General features: G+C 44.5%; 1 protein-coding gene across 1 annotated transcript in view; it reads right to left on the bottom strand.

The window, feature by feature from the left end:
* Nucleotides 1-14,918, bottom strand: part of GPAT4 (glycerol-3-phosphate acyltransferase 4) — a 44,467-nt gene extending 29,549 nt beyond the window's left edge. Inside the window, exon 1 of the mRNA XM_014056262.2 lies at nt 14,763-14,918. The gene's annotated coding sequence lies outside the window, so the exon portion shown is untranslated. The remainder of the gene's footprint in view (nt 1-14,762) is intronic.
* Nucleotides 14,919-16,094: the final 1,176 nt, after the last annotated feature.

Below are 16,094 nucleotides of genomic sequence, written 5' to 3'. Positions count from 1 at the left end.
TAGGATGTATGGATTTCAACTCCCCAAATTCTGTAGCCAGCATGAGGAATTTTGAACATTGTCTCTTTCCAGACCAATTTCAAAAAGTTAATGGGCTCCATCCCGCTCTAGGTTCCCCAGGCCTGCTGGCAGAACCAGGTCTTCAGCGCCTTCCAAAAGGGTATTAAGAGTGAGGGCTGTTCTAATCTCTGCAAGGATGATGTTCCAGAGAGAGGGGGCCACCACGGAGAATGACCATTGACTTACCTGAAGGGTCGTTTTCAGGGTGCTGCGAAGGAGAGTCCAAGCAAGGGTTAAATACAGCCAAACTGCCCAGAATTGAATTGAAACTTTAAGCCACTCCTCTGCAATGTTCCCTCTAATTTTTTTCCAGTGTGAGCGGAAAAGTATAGTGTGTGAGCTGCACAGTTTCATGCCTGAGCACCTAAGAGAGCCACAGTTTGAACTGCTGTCGCATCTGCTGGACATTTGCGCAACCTTCCAAGCGTCAAGCGCCAATTGCGAGCGAGGTTTCAGCCCGATGAATTCCAGACATGAAAAGTGCCACTCAAACACTATACTTTTCCCCTCACCCTGAAAAAAAAAGGCTCTCTGCTCAGCTTTTAGATTGTTAGACTGGCTAGAGAGAGACATGGCACCAACAGGGTCCTGGGTCCTGGCATTTTGCAGGCAACCTGTCCTCTCACATTCCTTTGGAATGCAACCCATCACATGTGAATTAGATTTTGCCAATTATCCTATTAAAAAATAACGCTATTATTCTAAAATATGACTAACTCAATATTAAAAACTGTAAATATGTAATGCTGATAAATAACAGCAGTAATTGTTATTTAGTATGATTAAAATCAGTATTGATATATCAATATAATATCTATCGAAATTGACAATATACACTAAAATAACAATACAAATATATAATGTGGAATATAAATGTAATAAATATAATATATAAATGCAACATAAAAAACTCTCCCCCTTTAAAGTAGTAAGATCAATTAAATAGTCTAGCAAGTTTGGACAATATGCTATATGTTATGTTACTTAAGAATATATATACCTCAGAATCAGATACAACATCCACATCATTTCCAACTGAGTCAATAAAATCATATGCCATGCCAAAACTATTTTAAATAAAGATATGAAATTAATCAAGTCTTGCATTTATTTTTCAAAATGAATGTACAATTTTTTTATTATTTAAGTTTTGTACCCTATCTTTTCTAACTAACGTTAACTTTAAAAAGATGTTACATCAGACTACAATACAAGTAATTAAATGAAGACTAAAATAAGTGTTTTGGCATATTGAGCTTTTTATATTTCTTTCTTATATTTCTTCCTTAGTTGAGAACTTGCTCCTCAGCTTACTTACGCATTAACTGTTTGTTGCTTTTATGGTTTATTCCTTCACTGCTCCATCTTCAGTTTTTTTCACAGGGGGCAGGGCTTCCTTCCTCCCTTCCCTCCCTCCCTCCACTCCTTTGGCCACCAATTTTGATCCAATTCTCTCTCTCTCTCTCTCTCTCTCACACACACACACACACACACACACACACACACACACACAAAAACGTTCTTTGGGGGGGTTTGAATTACTCCACCTCACTGCGCAAAGTCGGCTCAGCATGTGTTCGGCCCCCACTTACGCCGAATCAAATCCGCGGCCGGCGGGACCAGGGGGTTGCATTTCAAAGCCGCCAGTCCTCTTGCTTCTTCTCCTTCACCAGCAAAGCTCCCGCTGGCGTCCCCGCCCATGGCAGCTGCGCCTCTCCCTCCACGCGGAGCACCTGAGCTGGCCCCCGCATTATCCCTCCCCCTTCCTCCTCTGCCATGCTTTTGAGGCCGCGGGAGCTAGTAGGAAAGCGGCGGAGGTGGAGGCAGGGATAACCCAGAGCCCAGCTGACTCCGCTCGGAGCACCTCAGCTCAGCTGGGCTCTGGGTTACCCCTGCCGCCGCCTCCACCTCCGCCGCTTTCCTACTAGCTCCCGCGGCCTCAAAAGCACGGCAGAGGAGGAAGGGGGAGGGATAACGCGGGGGCGAGCTCAGGTGCTCCGCGTGGAGGGAGAGGCACCACTGCGGGAGCTTTGCTGGTGAAGGAGAAGAAGCAAGAGGACTGGCGGCTCATCAAAACAAGTCTGGGGAGGTCCTTTGCAGGCGGCCAGTTCTAGGCGCCTGCAAAGAACTTCCCCACGTTTGCTTTACAGAAAACTCTGCACGGCAGATAGAATCTGCTGCGCGGGCTTTTCTTGCGAGGTGCGCGGCCGCGCAGGCGCGCACCTTAGAGGGAACAGTGCTCCTCTGGTGCTGATTATCTTCAGATTTTTTCAATAAAGACGTGGAACTGTTGAGCGCTGAGAAGTCCAACAATGGATCCGATATACATGCAACAAACAACAAGTTAACGGGAACTGTAAACTTCCAAACTGAGACCAGCGGAATTAGACCCCGGGTGGGGTGGACTCTCCTTCACAGTGCCCTAAAAACAACCCTTCAGGTAAGTCAATGGTCATTTTCCAGGGCGCTGTTCAGGAGAGTCCAAGCAAGGGACATACCCAAGCTAAATGTCACTGGGGCGGGAAGCAGCTGCAGTCAGGGTCTCTCTGCTTGTATGAATGCCCTGAAGAACTCGCCTCCCAAAGGCCCCTTCCGCTGAAGCAAATTTGTCCAACTTATAATTCCGGACAAACGGAGATAACGAGGTCCAGGTGGCCACCCTGCAAATATCCTCAATCGGTGCCCAGGTCACTCAGACTGCCATGGTGGCAGCGCTCCTAATAGAATGTGCTGTGATGTGGCTAGGTACCGGTTTGGACTGCAGTACATGGGTGAGGGCGATGCAGGCTCTAAGCCACCACCAATTGTAGATGAGGATACCTTCCTGCCCTGGGAAGCCGGTTAGAGGGAAATGAAGAGTGATTCAGAACGACGAAAACTAGCTGTGTGCTTGACATACTTGCGGAGCGTCCTGCGGACATCCAGCTTGTGCCATCATTTCTCCCTGGGATGTCTGGGATATGGGCAGAAATCTGGGAGAATTACCTCCTGAGCCCGGTGGAACCATGAGTTAATCTTAGGGATGAATGAAGGGTCCAGTCTGAGGGCCCCTCCTGTCCTGTTGAATCAAGCACAAGTCCTCACGAACTGACAGGGCAGCCAACTCTGAGATACGCCTCGCAGAGGTGATGGCAACGAAAAAAACAGTTTAAAATGTCAAATGTTTAATGCTGGCCATCCGGAGAGGTTCAAATGGAGGCTCGATAAGGGCACGCAGAACCACGCTGAGATCCCAAGTTGGATATCTGAACCACAAGGGGCCTCAGGTTAGTCGCGCCCCTAAGAAAACTGCGAATGGTGGGATGACGGCCGAGCGAGGACTGTTTGTCTGGAGCCAGGATGGTGGAAATTGCGGCCACCTGACGGCGAAGAGTGTTGGGCGCCAGACCTTTGTCAAGGCCGTCCTCAGGAAGTCCAGGATGACAAGAATAGGAGGAAGCAGAAGTGCCACGAGCAGAACGGACAGGAGGTGTTTCTCCGCCCACTGACCCAGGTTGTCGGCCTCCAACATCAGGGATCTGGAGCACATGCCCCCCTGGCAGTTGATGTGCGCCTTCATCGTGACGTTGTCCGTCAACACCCTCACATGACGCCCCTGGATGCCAGACCGGAAGTGGAGAAGAGCTAACCGGACAGCCCTAAGTCCCAGCCAGTTGATGCTGTGAGCGGCTTCAGTTAGAGACCACCAACAAGTTGATTGTGGAAATGGGCCCCCCCAACCGACCACTATTCTTGGGCCATCACCAGTTCCTCAAAGAGGTCCCCAGAGAGGTCATCTGGGTCATTGACCACCTGAACTGGGGGCATAGATCCCATGCGGGTCGCTATCTTAGCCTTATCCAAAATGGTTTTGAAGTTGGCAAGCTTAAATAGACAGGAAAAGGTAGGTTTTTCAGAAGTGCCACCCTTGTCCCCAGAGAACTCAGCTTCCTGCCTGGGAAGGATATCCTCGGTGGCCAGAGAAGAATGGGGAGACTGAGGAGCTTGGGTGAAAGAAGCAGCTCTGGGAGCTTCTGGGGGCTGCAGATGCCGAGTCTTGCAAGTGCGCTTGCCCTTCTGCTGCATGCCTGCCTCAATGCCCTGGGAGATAGCTCTGTTAATGACCTCCTGCATTTCTGCTAAGAGGTTGGGCCCCTGATCCTCAATGGGGCGAACCCTAGGGTCAGGTTTGGGGGGCGCTTGCTGCGGGGCCAAGGGCCCCACGACTGGCCCTTCCTCCAGATCTGAAGGACAGGCAAAAAGGTCGACCTGGTCCGTCATAGAAACACCTGGAGAAACTGCAATGGCCAGGGAGGCCGTGGGGGAAAATTCCTGGCCCTCCTCTTCACTGTCAGAAATGGGATGTGTCTGAGCAGGAGGAACCTCCATGGAGGGCTCCTTAGGAGTCACCAGCTGGGAGGCTTGGGTCTGCTGCAGGGCCTTGGAGAAATGCTTGTTACCCCTAATGGCCTCCCTGGCAGCCATGCCGGTCTGCCTAGAGAAGGCTCTAGAGGCCCCCCCCAATTGTCCGGGATCCTCAGGGATCTGATCTGCCATGGGTAAAACTGGGCCTAACTGACACAGGTAGGGACCACCTCCACTCACCACCTCACAGCAGCCCACTGCAGACCAAAGCGCTCGCAGAAGAGACACAGAAAGTCGCAGGATCAAATCCAACCCAAAAGGGGCTTGGCACGAACATTCGCAGCTCCCAACGCCCGCAGGAGTGTTAGGACTGCGACCCAGGAGGCCTCAAACCTTTGCCGCTGCGATTGGGAAGCTTAGGAGTCAGATCGCCGGTCAGGTCGGGCAATAATGTCTCCACGCGGCTCCTGCAATGTGTCAGACTTCAGGCAGCTGCGGCATGCGATCAGAATCAAAAACGAAACCGGCGAAGGGCCAAAATGGTGGGCAGAGCATTCTATTGCCACGCCTGGAGTTTAAACTAGCCGCCAGTACTAAGGAGAGCACAGAGAAGCCGTGCTGAGCGCTGGCTCCCAAAGAGCACGGATGACGGCAAACGGAGCTCTCCGCGGGGATTCCCAACACAGCGGGGGTGCTGCGGTGGCGCTGGCGTCGACGCTCTGATCCACGTGTCTCCCCAACAGCTGCCCGTGTCCCCCAACAGCGCCTGAGGGATCCAGGACACCGGGAGGGTCAAGGGGGACGAGAGAACGGCCTAATTGAAAAGGGGGAATTTTTCTCATCAAGCCTGCTCCAATTTAAAGTCCCAAGGATATTTTTACACACTAGGTCAATGAGAGTCGAAGCAAAATATATCCAGAATTGAAGAGAAACTCAAAGCGCATCCACTGGTCTAGCTGAATTGAAAAAAACTGAAGATAATCAGCACCAGAGGCGTGGTTTAAAGTTTCAATTCAGTTCTGGGCAGTTTGGCTGTATTTAACCCTTGCTTGGACTCCCCTGAGCAGCACCCTGGAAAAGGCAATATAAGTATTATTCTTTAATATTTGCTGCTTGGCATCTGGATAAAGAAGTTAATGATGTTTTTAAAAAAGCCAGTGTCTAAGGAAAATGTTCAACTTAGTTCAGTGGGCGATTTCTGATATCCATAGGTTATAATAACTGCAGCCTGAAAAAATCAAATAAGTTCTTTTCACAAGTTTCCAGATCTAGTTTGGGAAATGTATTTCCCTGGCATAGTTACCAATTGCACTTTAAATTCAAGCTGCTTCATTGATTAGAGGAATTTGGCAAAATTGTCACTCCTAGGATTTGTCAAGGGCCACATTTTGAAAGTCCAAAATTCATTACTCCACAAAAAAGCAAACATTATTTGTTATTTCTCAATTATGTGTCTTCAGGAGTATTGGAGCAACATCCAAATATGCACACATACACAGAGTGAGAGAGAGGGAAGGAGGGAGAGGGAAGGAGAACAGTATATTATTCTCAGATCCTTCAGAAAGGCAGCTTTTAAATAGCTAGCCATTATAGGAAACAAAATTTTCAGTTCTTTTTACCTGCTCCATAGAACTCTTTGATTCAATAATTATGTTTTGGTCCCAAATCCATTTAGTTCAGCATCCCGCAATCCTTCTGCCACAAATGAACTCTTTGCATACTATAGAGCCCTTATGCATTTCTGAGGAAAATTCATGCAGGGCATTATTTAAGATGCATTTTCAAGGTATATGAAGTATGAGTTAGCTTGCTTCTCTGCTAAAATTGTATATCATAGCAGAAGATACTCTATTACGAGAGAAAATGTTCTCATAAATACAAAAACTTTCAAAATATTCCTTGAAAAACATGAAAAGTTTTGTTTTCAAAACAAACCCAGCTTCCTCAATCTGTAGAAACTGGGCAAGATGTAGCTTCCGCTATTTGCTACTTACGAAGTCAAATAAAGAGTGAGAAAACTGAAGCTTTGTTTTGCAATAGCAGAAACAGCATACACTCTAGTTCTTGTGTAGTTAAGGTTGTAGTCCAAAATCAATTCTGCAAATCTTAGGAACAAGTTGCTACAAGCTCAGCCTTTAAAATGTTTCCACCACATAAATACTCCGAGTCTGCAGTTCTCACAAGAGATATAGGCCTTTCCTCAAGCATGGACTACTGTAAGCCACTAAAACTAAAATAAAAATAGCTCTTTTTTTAAAACGAGGGAGTAGACGCAATCTGTTAAATTTGACAACCACGGCCCTGGATAATTTAAGAGTATTTACTTACATAATACATCCAAATTTAGAGGCCATCCAATTCCAGATGACTTATATAATAAGAGGAGAGTTCAGCAAAGAGAGAGAGAGAGAGAGGGAGAGAGAGAGGGAGAGAACATTGTGACGGCTTAAAACATTATTTACAAGTAAAGGACCAGTTCAAAAGCAAGGAAGCTAACGCAACCTCCCCACCTCTCTGACTCAAAATAAACAATGACTGGAATATTCACTGACTTGGTTTCTATATCAGGCTAAGACATAATTTTGCTTCATTTAATTTTGGTTTAGCATATAATATTAATGATCTATTGTCATTCGCAAGCTGTAATTTATAACTGAAGATATTGCATGAACTCAGCAGTAATTTAATAAGCCACAAATATGTAAGTCATCGAAACCAGAAGCCCACTGCTTGTTTTATGTACAACATATTTTACAAAATATATTGTACGTTCTTTCATTCAACATATTTCTGAGAATCCTTATGCATTTTATAAACAATAGGCAGTTACCTCATTTAAACAGTTGTTTCTGAATGAAGCTAATGTACTTTTCATGTTTTTTGGGATGATACTCATGTTATGGTACAGAGGGTCCTCGACTTACAACCACAATGGATCCCACTGTTGTTAAGTGAGACATTTGTTAAGTGAGTTTTGCCACATTTTATGACCTTTCTTGCTACGGCTGTCAACCGAATCACCACAGTTGTTAAGCTAGTAACATGTTTGTAAAGCTAATCGGGCTTCCCCATTGACTCTGCCTGTCAGAAAGTTGCAAAAGGGACACAGCAACTGCCGTTAAGTATGAACCAGTTGCCAAGGATCTGCATCTTTATCATGTGATCATAGAGATGTTACAATATTAAGTGAGAAAAACGGTGTCACTTTTTTTAGTGCCATTATAACTTTGAATGGTCACTAAATGGACTCTTGTAAGTCGAGGACTACATGTAGATGCTGTCCTATCTACTATAACTAAATATATAACTGAAAGCAACTACAAGTATATATTCTTCTTGTGTTCTTTTTCACTCTTTATTTTATTGTTCTATTGTTTTACTTCTGTTTCGTTCACACTCTTCATTCCTTTTTATTGTAGTAAGCTGCCTAAAGTTCCCACATAGCGAGATAGGTGGCAAATAAATTTAACAAAATAAAAATAAAATAAATAAATAAAAGTATCTCCAAAGCAGACAAGAGGACAAGACAAGAAGATCATTAAAGGCAGTTTCAAGGAGAAATTTTGTGCCAGTGATAACCATTAACCAGTGGAACTGCTTGCCTCTAGAAGTTGTGGGTGCTCCATCGCTGGAGGTTTTCAAGAAGAGATTGGACAGCCATTTGTCCAAAATTGGTATATAGGGTGAGTCTCCTGCTTGAGCAAGGGGCTGGACTAGAAAACCTCCAAGGTGCGTTCCATTCCTGTTATTCTATGTTCTAGTATCTGCATGGTCGGTAGAGCTTGCAAGCACTTCTGCTAAAAGTAGCTTACATTTTAAAATGCTTATTCAGTAACTTACTGATATTTTAGGAGCTCAAAGGATTTTAAGAAAAATACCACCCAGTTGTATAAGTAGTGCGGTTACGTCTAAGTATTGTTTTCTGTAATGCTGAAGCACACTGCTGAATGACTGAAAAGGCCCCACTGAAGGCTTCAATTCAATATTCTTTCCTCAAAGTGTAATCCTACTCAAGCTACAGCTTGCATAAATACATTGTGAGCATTGTGAATATTCTCTTCAAAGGCCGAGGTGTACTGTTTCTGGCTCTCTCACCAGCTGATTTGAGAGATGGGCACAAGGAATATGGTTAAAAGAATTTGAAATATTCTTCTGGAATACGTCATATATTTCAGTATGCGCTTAAAACCCGGCTTCTATGGTGATTTACTGTATTAACATGATGTTAAAATTGTTGTTTTTAACCACCTTGAATGCAATTTATAATAACAGCCGATTTAAATAATCAGAAACCCTCTGTGGCAGGCTGAACAGCTTGCTTTCAACCATTGGAACATTTTCATCTGTCCCCTGAAATTGTCATTATTAACAGTATCTCCATACAGTAAGGAGACTGTGGCTTTTTGAGCTCCTCTTATGCTACCCTAGGAAACAACCAAAAAAACAAAGCGACGATGATTGCACAAATCGACCCCAAATTTTCATTCAAAATACAAGCGACAAAGTTCAATTTCATCCTACTGTGGCCACATCACGCAAAGATCCGCTCCAATGCTGGGAAAGGTGGAAGGGAAAAGAGAAAAAGAGGATGACTAGCAGCAAAGGCACCCTTGGAAGATCTAAAAAAGGACCAACTTGGGGACAGATCATTGAAGAGAAAAGATATATTCCATCCTTCCAAGGTGGGTAAAATGAGGAGCCAGATTGTTGGGGGCAAGAGGGTAACTCTGTAAACCACTTAGAGAGGGCTGGAAAGCATTGTGAAATGGTACATAAGTCTAAGTGCTATTGCTGTATCTATGGAGACAACATAGGCTACATGCGCTACATAGGCCCCACTCTGTCAAGGACCTTGGAGTGATCATCTATAATGATCTAAGGGCCAGAGCCCACTGTAACAACATTGCCAAAAAGGCACTAAGAATTGTTAACCTAATCCTGCATATCTTCTTCTCTGGTAATATTGTACTGCTAACCCAGAGCATACAAAACCTTTGCCAGACCAATTGTCGAGTACAGCTCATCCGTCTGGAACCTGTACTACATATCGGACATTAATACAATTGTGAGAGTCCAGAGGTATTTCACGAGAAGAGTCCTCCACTCCTCTGCTCGCAACAGAATACTTTATGCCACCAGGCTTGAAATTTTGGGCTTAAGACAACTTAGAACTATGCCGCCTATGGTCTAACCTAAGCGTAGTACATAAAACTATCTGCTACAATGTCCTACCTGTCAATGATTACTTCAGCTTCAACCACAACAATACAGGAGCACACAATAGATACAAACTTAAGGTAAAACATACCAAACTTGATTGCAGACAATATGACTTCAGTAACAGAGTAGTCAATGCCTGGAATGCACTACCTGTGGTTTGGTTTAGTTTTATTGAATTTATATGCTCCCCTTCTCCCAAAGGACTCAGGGCGGCGTACAACATAAAAACACATATGACAAAAGTTAAAAAAGATTAAATAGGAAATCCAATAACCTTCAATTGACAATTTAAATCAAATGTAGGATTAAATTAAAATTAACAATTTAAAATTCATAATTTAATTTAGGCCAGGCCGGCTTGCTGAAAAAGCCAACTTTTTAGGAAGGAGCGGAGGTCGGGGATTATGCGAAGCTCCGGGGGCAGCTCATTCCAAAGGGAAGGCACTCCCACAGAGAAGGCTCTCCCCTGGGGGTCGCCAGCCAACACTGCCTGGCCGACGGCACCCTGAGGAGGCCAACTCTGTGGGATCGTACTGGATGGTGGGAGGCTACCGGTGGTAGTAGGTGGTCGCGTAAGTACCCTGGGCCTAAGCCATGGAGCGCTTTAAAGATAATTAACACCTTGAATAGTATCCGGAAAACAACCGGCAACCAGTACAAGCCGCCTAAAAGGGGCATAACATGGGAGCACCTAGGTACCCTCATGACAACCCATGCGACCGCATTCTGAACCAGCTGGAGCCTCCAGGTGCTCTTCAATGGCAGCCCCATGTAGAGAGCATTACAGTAGTCCAGGCAAGAAAGACGAGGGCGTTAGTGACTGTGCACAGGGCATCCCGATCCAGGAAGGGGTGCAACTGGTGTACCAGGCAGACCTGGTAGAAGACCCCGCTGTTCTTCCAAACTAAGCCGCGTCTCCAGGAGGACTCCCAGATTGCGGGCCCTCTCTGAGGGGGCTAAAATTTCTCCCCCTATCATCAAAGATGGTATGAGATTTCTTCCCCAAACTCCTACAACTTTAACCTTAACCCAACTTTAACACACAACCAAGTGTTGACCTCACCCCATTCCTAACACATCTGTAAGGGACGTGCATAAGTGCATCAATGTCCCTGTCCTAACAACCCCATTGATTTGTATCCATTTCATATATTCATAATCTTGTATGTACTTGTATCTATTATCTTATACATGCTTGACAAAACAAATAAATAAAATGTAATTTCCAAAGGACTTAGATATAATCCTCAAGTCTCTACAAAACTTGCCCCTGAGTTGTAATTTTTATATATGAGTGAATTAAGTACATGGGAAGTAATCCCATTAACCTTATTTAGTTTTGATCTGACCCTATTTAAGTTCTTTAGCCTGGAATCATTTGTGTCATTCCGAGTCCAAGGCAGCAGTTCGAGGACCCTGCTGAAATACTTTGCATTTCTACTTTAAGCATATGATCAGCGAAGATCCCATCCATTTATCTATGTCCTTTTTCACCCACAAGAATTTGAAGACATGAGTATTGAAACATGGATTCGTTTTGAATATGGATTTACTATCATTATGCTAAATGTATCCAACACGACTTCCTCTTCCTATCTTCCCCACAACAACAACCCTGTAAGGTGGGCCGGGTTGAGAGAGAAGGGACTGGTCCAAAGCCACCCAGCGGGCTTTCATGGCTATAAGGCAGCTCTTGTGTTCTCTCGCTTTCTAGCCTGATGCCTTTACCACTAGACCAAACTAAAGGTAAAGGTTCACCTCGCACATTTGTGCTAGTCATTCCTGACTCTAGGAGGCGTGCTCATCTCTGTTTCAAAGTCGAAGAGCCAGGGCTGTCCGAAGACGTCTCCGTGGTCATGTGGTTGGCATGACTAAACGCCGAAGGAGTGACAAAAGGGACGCAGTGGCTCGGTGGCTAAGACGTTGAGCTTGTTGATAAGAAAGGTTGGCAGCTTGGCGGTTTGAATCCCTAGCGCCGTGTAATGGAGTGACTCCCGTTACTTGTCCCAGCTTCTGCCAACCTAGCAGTTCAAAAGCACGTAAAAAATGCAAGTAGAAAAAATAGGAACCACCTTTGGTGGGAAGGTAACAGACCAAGCTAGCTCTTATCCAATCTTTAGAAAAGTAGTGAAGGATCTTAAAGTGATATAAACTTCCCTTTGTATACTTAATTGTAAATCCATAAACAAATATATGCTCCTTTATTTATTGAGCCTCAACATTATACAGCACCAGGTCAACAGTGTCTCTATCACTCAAGGCTCTCATCATAATTATGAAATGTCTATCATTCACATCCAGACAATATGGTACTTCTTTGCAGCATCATGCCCATAGATCCATATCGATTTATATCAATCTTCATGCACCTGTATCTGAGCTACAATTCCTTTCATTCCTAGCTATAAGCCATGGCCAATGGCCATGCTTGCTGGAGATGACACAGATGTTGTAGTCTACAAATATTTGAAGAATGCCAGATAGAGAATGTTGAACTACAGCATGTATGTCACACTCCATCCGCCTGATTAGCAAGGTGATTATTACAGCTACTGATAAGATACCATTACGCTTATTAAAATTATTCCAATTAGATTTTTACCATAGTAAAAGCATTGCTAACAAAAAGCCTCTGTAGTCATGTCTTGAGCATTAGGGGAAAAGTCCCATAAATTGCTAATTTAGTTATTGGAGCCAATTAAAATACTCCAAAAGGACATGCAAGATTGTGAGTCATTATCGGCCACATATTCCCAAAATCACAGAATAGGGCAGAAAGAAAAAAAAAAGGTATAAAAATTAGCCTAGATTTTAACCCAGATTGCTTAAATTGCCTGGTTTGGGTCTCATTTAGAATATATTTTTATTTAGTTTTTTAATGCTTTTTATTGCTTTAAAATGTTTTTATTGCTTTAACTATATATTTTTTGAACTGAAGAGTCATTGACTGAGATGGATGGCTATACAAACTGAATAAATAAATATCCCCTCACTTTGAACATTAAAACTGCTCTAGAGATGTACGTTTCCATTTCAGCAATTTGAAGATGTGAGGACTTCAACTCCCAAGATTCTCTAAATCAGCATGTTTAAAGGCGGATTTAAAGCTCCAGATTTCCTAAATCAGCATTTGCCATGGACTTTCCTGGGGAAAATGTGCTGGGGAAATTTTGACAGCTGAACTCATGCATTTTAAAGTTGCCAAGGTTCAGAATCATTATTCCAGAGCTGCGGTTATTAAAGTGTGCTTTGGGGACCAGTGGGAGTCCCTGGGATCTCTCTGTGGATCTGCAAAGTCAAATAAATGTTTAAAAATGTCTCCATTTTAATTTCTAATGCAGGAAATATCAATAGCTGCAACCCACATAAACCAATATTCTTTGGGGGCCTTTAGTCATTTTTAAGAACGCAAAGGGATTCTGAGACCAACATGTCTGAAAACTGATACTCCACAGAAGTAGTTTTCAAACCGGCAACTTTTAATTGTAGGGATTTCAACTCCTAGAATTCCCCAGCCAGTATCAAGATTCGAAGCATGCTTTTGCTCTTGCAACCATTATCACTTCTCAGCTTGCCAATGAACCGGGAAGGGGAGGGGGGGAGATTGCATGTAGACTCCAGACATCAAGAAGATAGCTGTGAGAGCCAAGGACACTTCTGAAGGTGTTTGCCAGAGCTAAAGACTTTTTTCTCATAACAATACAAAGAGATTCAATTGGACAAAGTCACCTGTTCTAATAGGGGGAGGGAGAATTCTATATTTTAATTATGTGGGTTTGCACGGAAATTAGTTAGATCTGGTTTTGCCCTCATCAGTGCTGAAATGATGTACTCAATAAAGTACTGCATTCATTTCGCTCGTGCTTGCTTTGGTTGGATTCGTCAGTTAGAACATTGACAGCCAGCATGTTTCAAATTGTGTGGTTGGGGAAATTCTGGCAATTAAGGTCCACCCCTCTTAAAGTGGCCCAGGTTGAAAAACATGGCTCTAGAGCAAGGGGTGTGTGTGTGTGTTCCAACCGTGACAACTTGTGGACTTAGCTCCCAGAATTCCCCAGCCAGCATAGCATAGCAGGCTGGGGAATTCTGGGATTTGAAGTCCACAAGTCTTAAACTGCTGGAGAATTCTGGGAGTTGAAGTCTTGAAAGCTGCTAAATTGGACACCCCTGAATTAGATTATGAACCTCAAAAGCAGACTGGGGAATTCTGGGAATTGAAGTCTTGGAGGAGAGGAGGGGGTCAAGATATTTTCCAAGGCACCCGAAGGCCAGACAAGGAACAATGGATGGAAACTGAACAAGGATTGATTCAACCTGGAAATAAGGGGGAAGTTTCTGACAGTGAGATCAACCAACCCATGGAACATAAGTTGCCTTCAGAAGTTGTGGAAGCTTCATCCCTGGAGGCTTTCAAGAAGAGACTGGACTGCCATCTGTCAGAAATGGTGTAGGGCCTCCTGCTTGAGTGGAGGGGGATTGGACTAGAAGACCTCCAAGGTCCTTTCCAACTCTGTTATTCGATATTCAATGGAATGACTTTCCTTCAGAGGTTGTGGGAGATTCATCCCCAGAAGCCTTCAAGAAGAGACTGGACTGCAATTTGCCTGAGATGATGTAAGGACTGCTGCTTGTTGGACTAGATGACCCCCAAGGTCCCTTCCAACTCTGTTCGTCTTAAAGCTGCCATATTGGACACCCCGACTTAGATAAGGAACCGCAAAAGCTGGCTGGGGAATTCTGGGAGTTGAAGTCCTCAAGCTACCAAGGATGGAGACCCCTGCAACGGCTCATTATTTCGACTATTACATGAGATCGAACCCCGCATCCTTATTTTTATTTAAGGTTAATAACGGCCCTACTTTTGTCCAGGAGGCCCAGGCGTGGGGGGGAGGGAATTTAGGGGCACTCCCTGCCCCTCTTTCTTCCACACGACCCCTTTATCAGAGAACAGGCGCCTCCAGCCCCCCGCCCCCACCGGGGCTTATGACGTCATTCCCCACAACAATCCTGCGAGGTAGGCCTGAGGGGGGGGGAAAGAGACGGAGGCCTAACCGACGCCTCCAAAGCGACCCCCGAACCTCCTCCTTCCTCCCTCATCCCCCAGCGCAAAAGGGCATGGCCAGGGGCGGGTCACTCACCTGCCGCCACGCCGCTGTCCCTTCGGCCCGCTGCCCCTCCCACACCCGGCCACGGCTGAGGAAAAACGACGCGTCGCCGCCTCAGCTGAAGCCGCGAGGGAGCCGCGAGCGCTCAGCCCTCGACGTCACCGCGCCGGGGCGGGCCTTCGAGCCGCCACGGAGCGCCGCTCGCGCCGGGTGACTCCACCCCTTTCCACCTTTTGAGCCTCGCCTTCTCCCTCTTCCCAGCGCAGTCTCTTTCCCCGACCGACCAATCGCAGTTCGGGTTGTCAGAAGCGGACGGCGCCTGCGCAGAATATTTCTCGCCCCCCCCCCCCAGTTCCCGCGCGTCTCTTTCTTCCCTGACACGTCAAAGGCTTTTGGGTCATCTTTGTGCGTGCAAGAATGGGGGCGCGGGGTGGGCGGTGGCGGTGACAGGCATGCATCCTGTTGGAAGGACATGGGTTTCGAGCCCGCCCTCGGGCCCGTGGCCCAATGGGAAGCCCGTAATTATTTGCCCAATGGTTCTGATTGAAGCGGGGGAGCTGTCAGTGTGATGTGACCTTTTGTGGGCATGGAGAGATGGAGATGGAAAGATAAGGATGAGGTTCGGACGGAAGAGAGAAGAATAGAATATGAAATAATTAGAACAGAATAGAATAGATATTGGAATGAAGAACAGAATAGGAATGGAATGGAATAGAATAGGAAACAATTAGATTAGAATAAAATAGAATAGAATATAAAATAATTAGAATAGAATAGATATTGGAATGAAGAATAGAATTGGAATAGAATAGAATATGAAATAATTAGATTAGAATATGAAAAAATAGATTAGAATATGAAATAATTAAAAGAATAGAAAAGAATTTGAAAAAAATAGAATAGAATATGGAATAGAATAGAATATGAAATAATTAGAAGAATAGAATAGAATAGAATAGAATAGAATGGAAAAAATGGAATGGAATGGAATTTAGAAGAGCAGAATGGAAAATGGAATGGAATAGAATAGAATAAAACGGAATAGAATATGAAATAATTAGAATAGAATAGAAAAGAATAGAACAGAACAGAATAGAGTACAGTAGAGCAGAGTAGAACAGAATATATAGAATAATGAATAAGTGACATTTGTAGGAACTAAAATATATATCCATAAAATGTCAAGAATCAGCTTAATCTTTCACATGTTATTAAATGTTGATCCCGACCATGGGTGTCCAACCTTGCCAATCCTTGTTGACTGGGAAATTCTGGGAGTTGAAGTCTACTGGTTCAACTGGTAGAACCTGGTTCTAAAGTCACCAAGGTTGTTCAGTCCTGATCTAGACCATCTCAATCAAAACC

The sequence above is a fragment of the Thamnophis sirtalis genome, unplaced genomic scaffold (genome assembly GCF_051295495.1).
Source record: "Thamnophis sirtalis isolate CommonGarterSnake01/CBP01778 unplaced genomic scaffold, rThaSir2_p1.2 scaffold_2, whole genome shotgun sequence".
In the NCBI taxonomy this organism is placed as follows: Eukaryota; Metazoa; Chordata; class Lepidosauria; order Squamata; family Natricidae; genus Thamnophis; species Thamnophis sirtalis.
The sequence above is the reverse complement of the archived record's forward strand: the minus strand, read 5'-3'. Positions and strand labels throughout refer to the sequence as shown.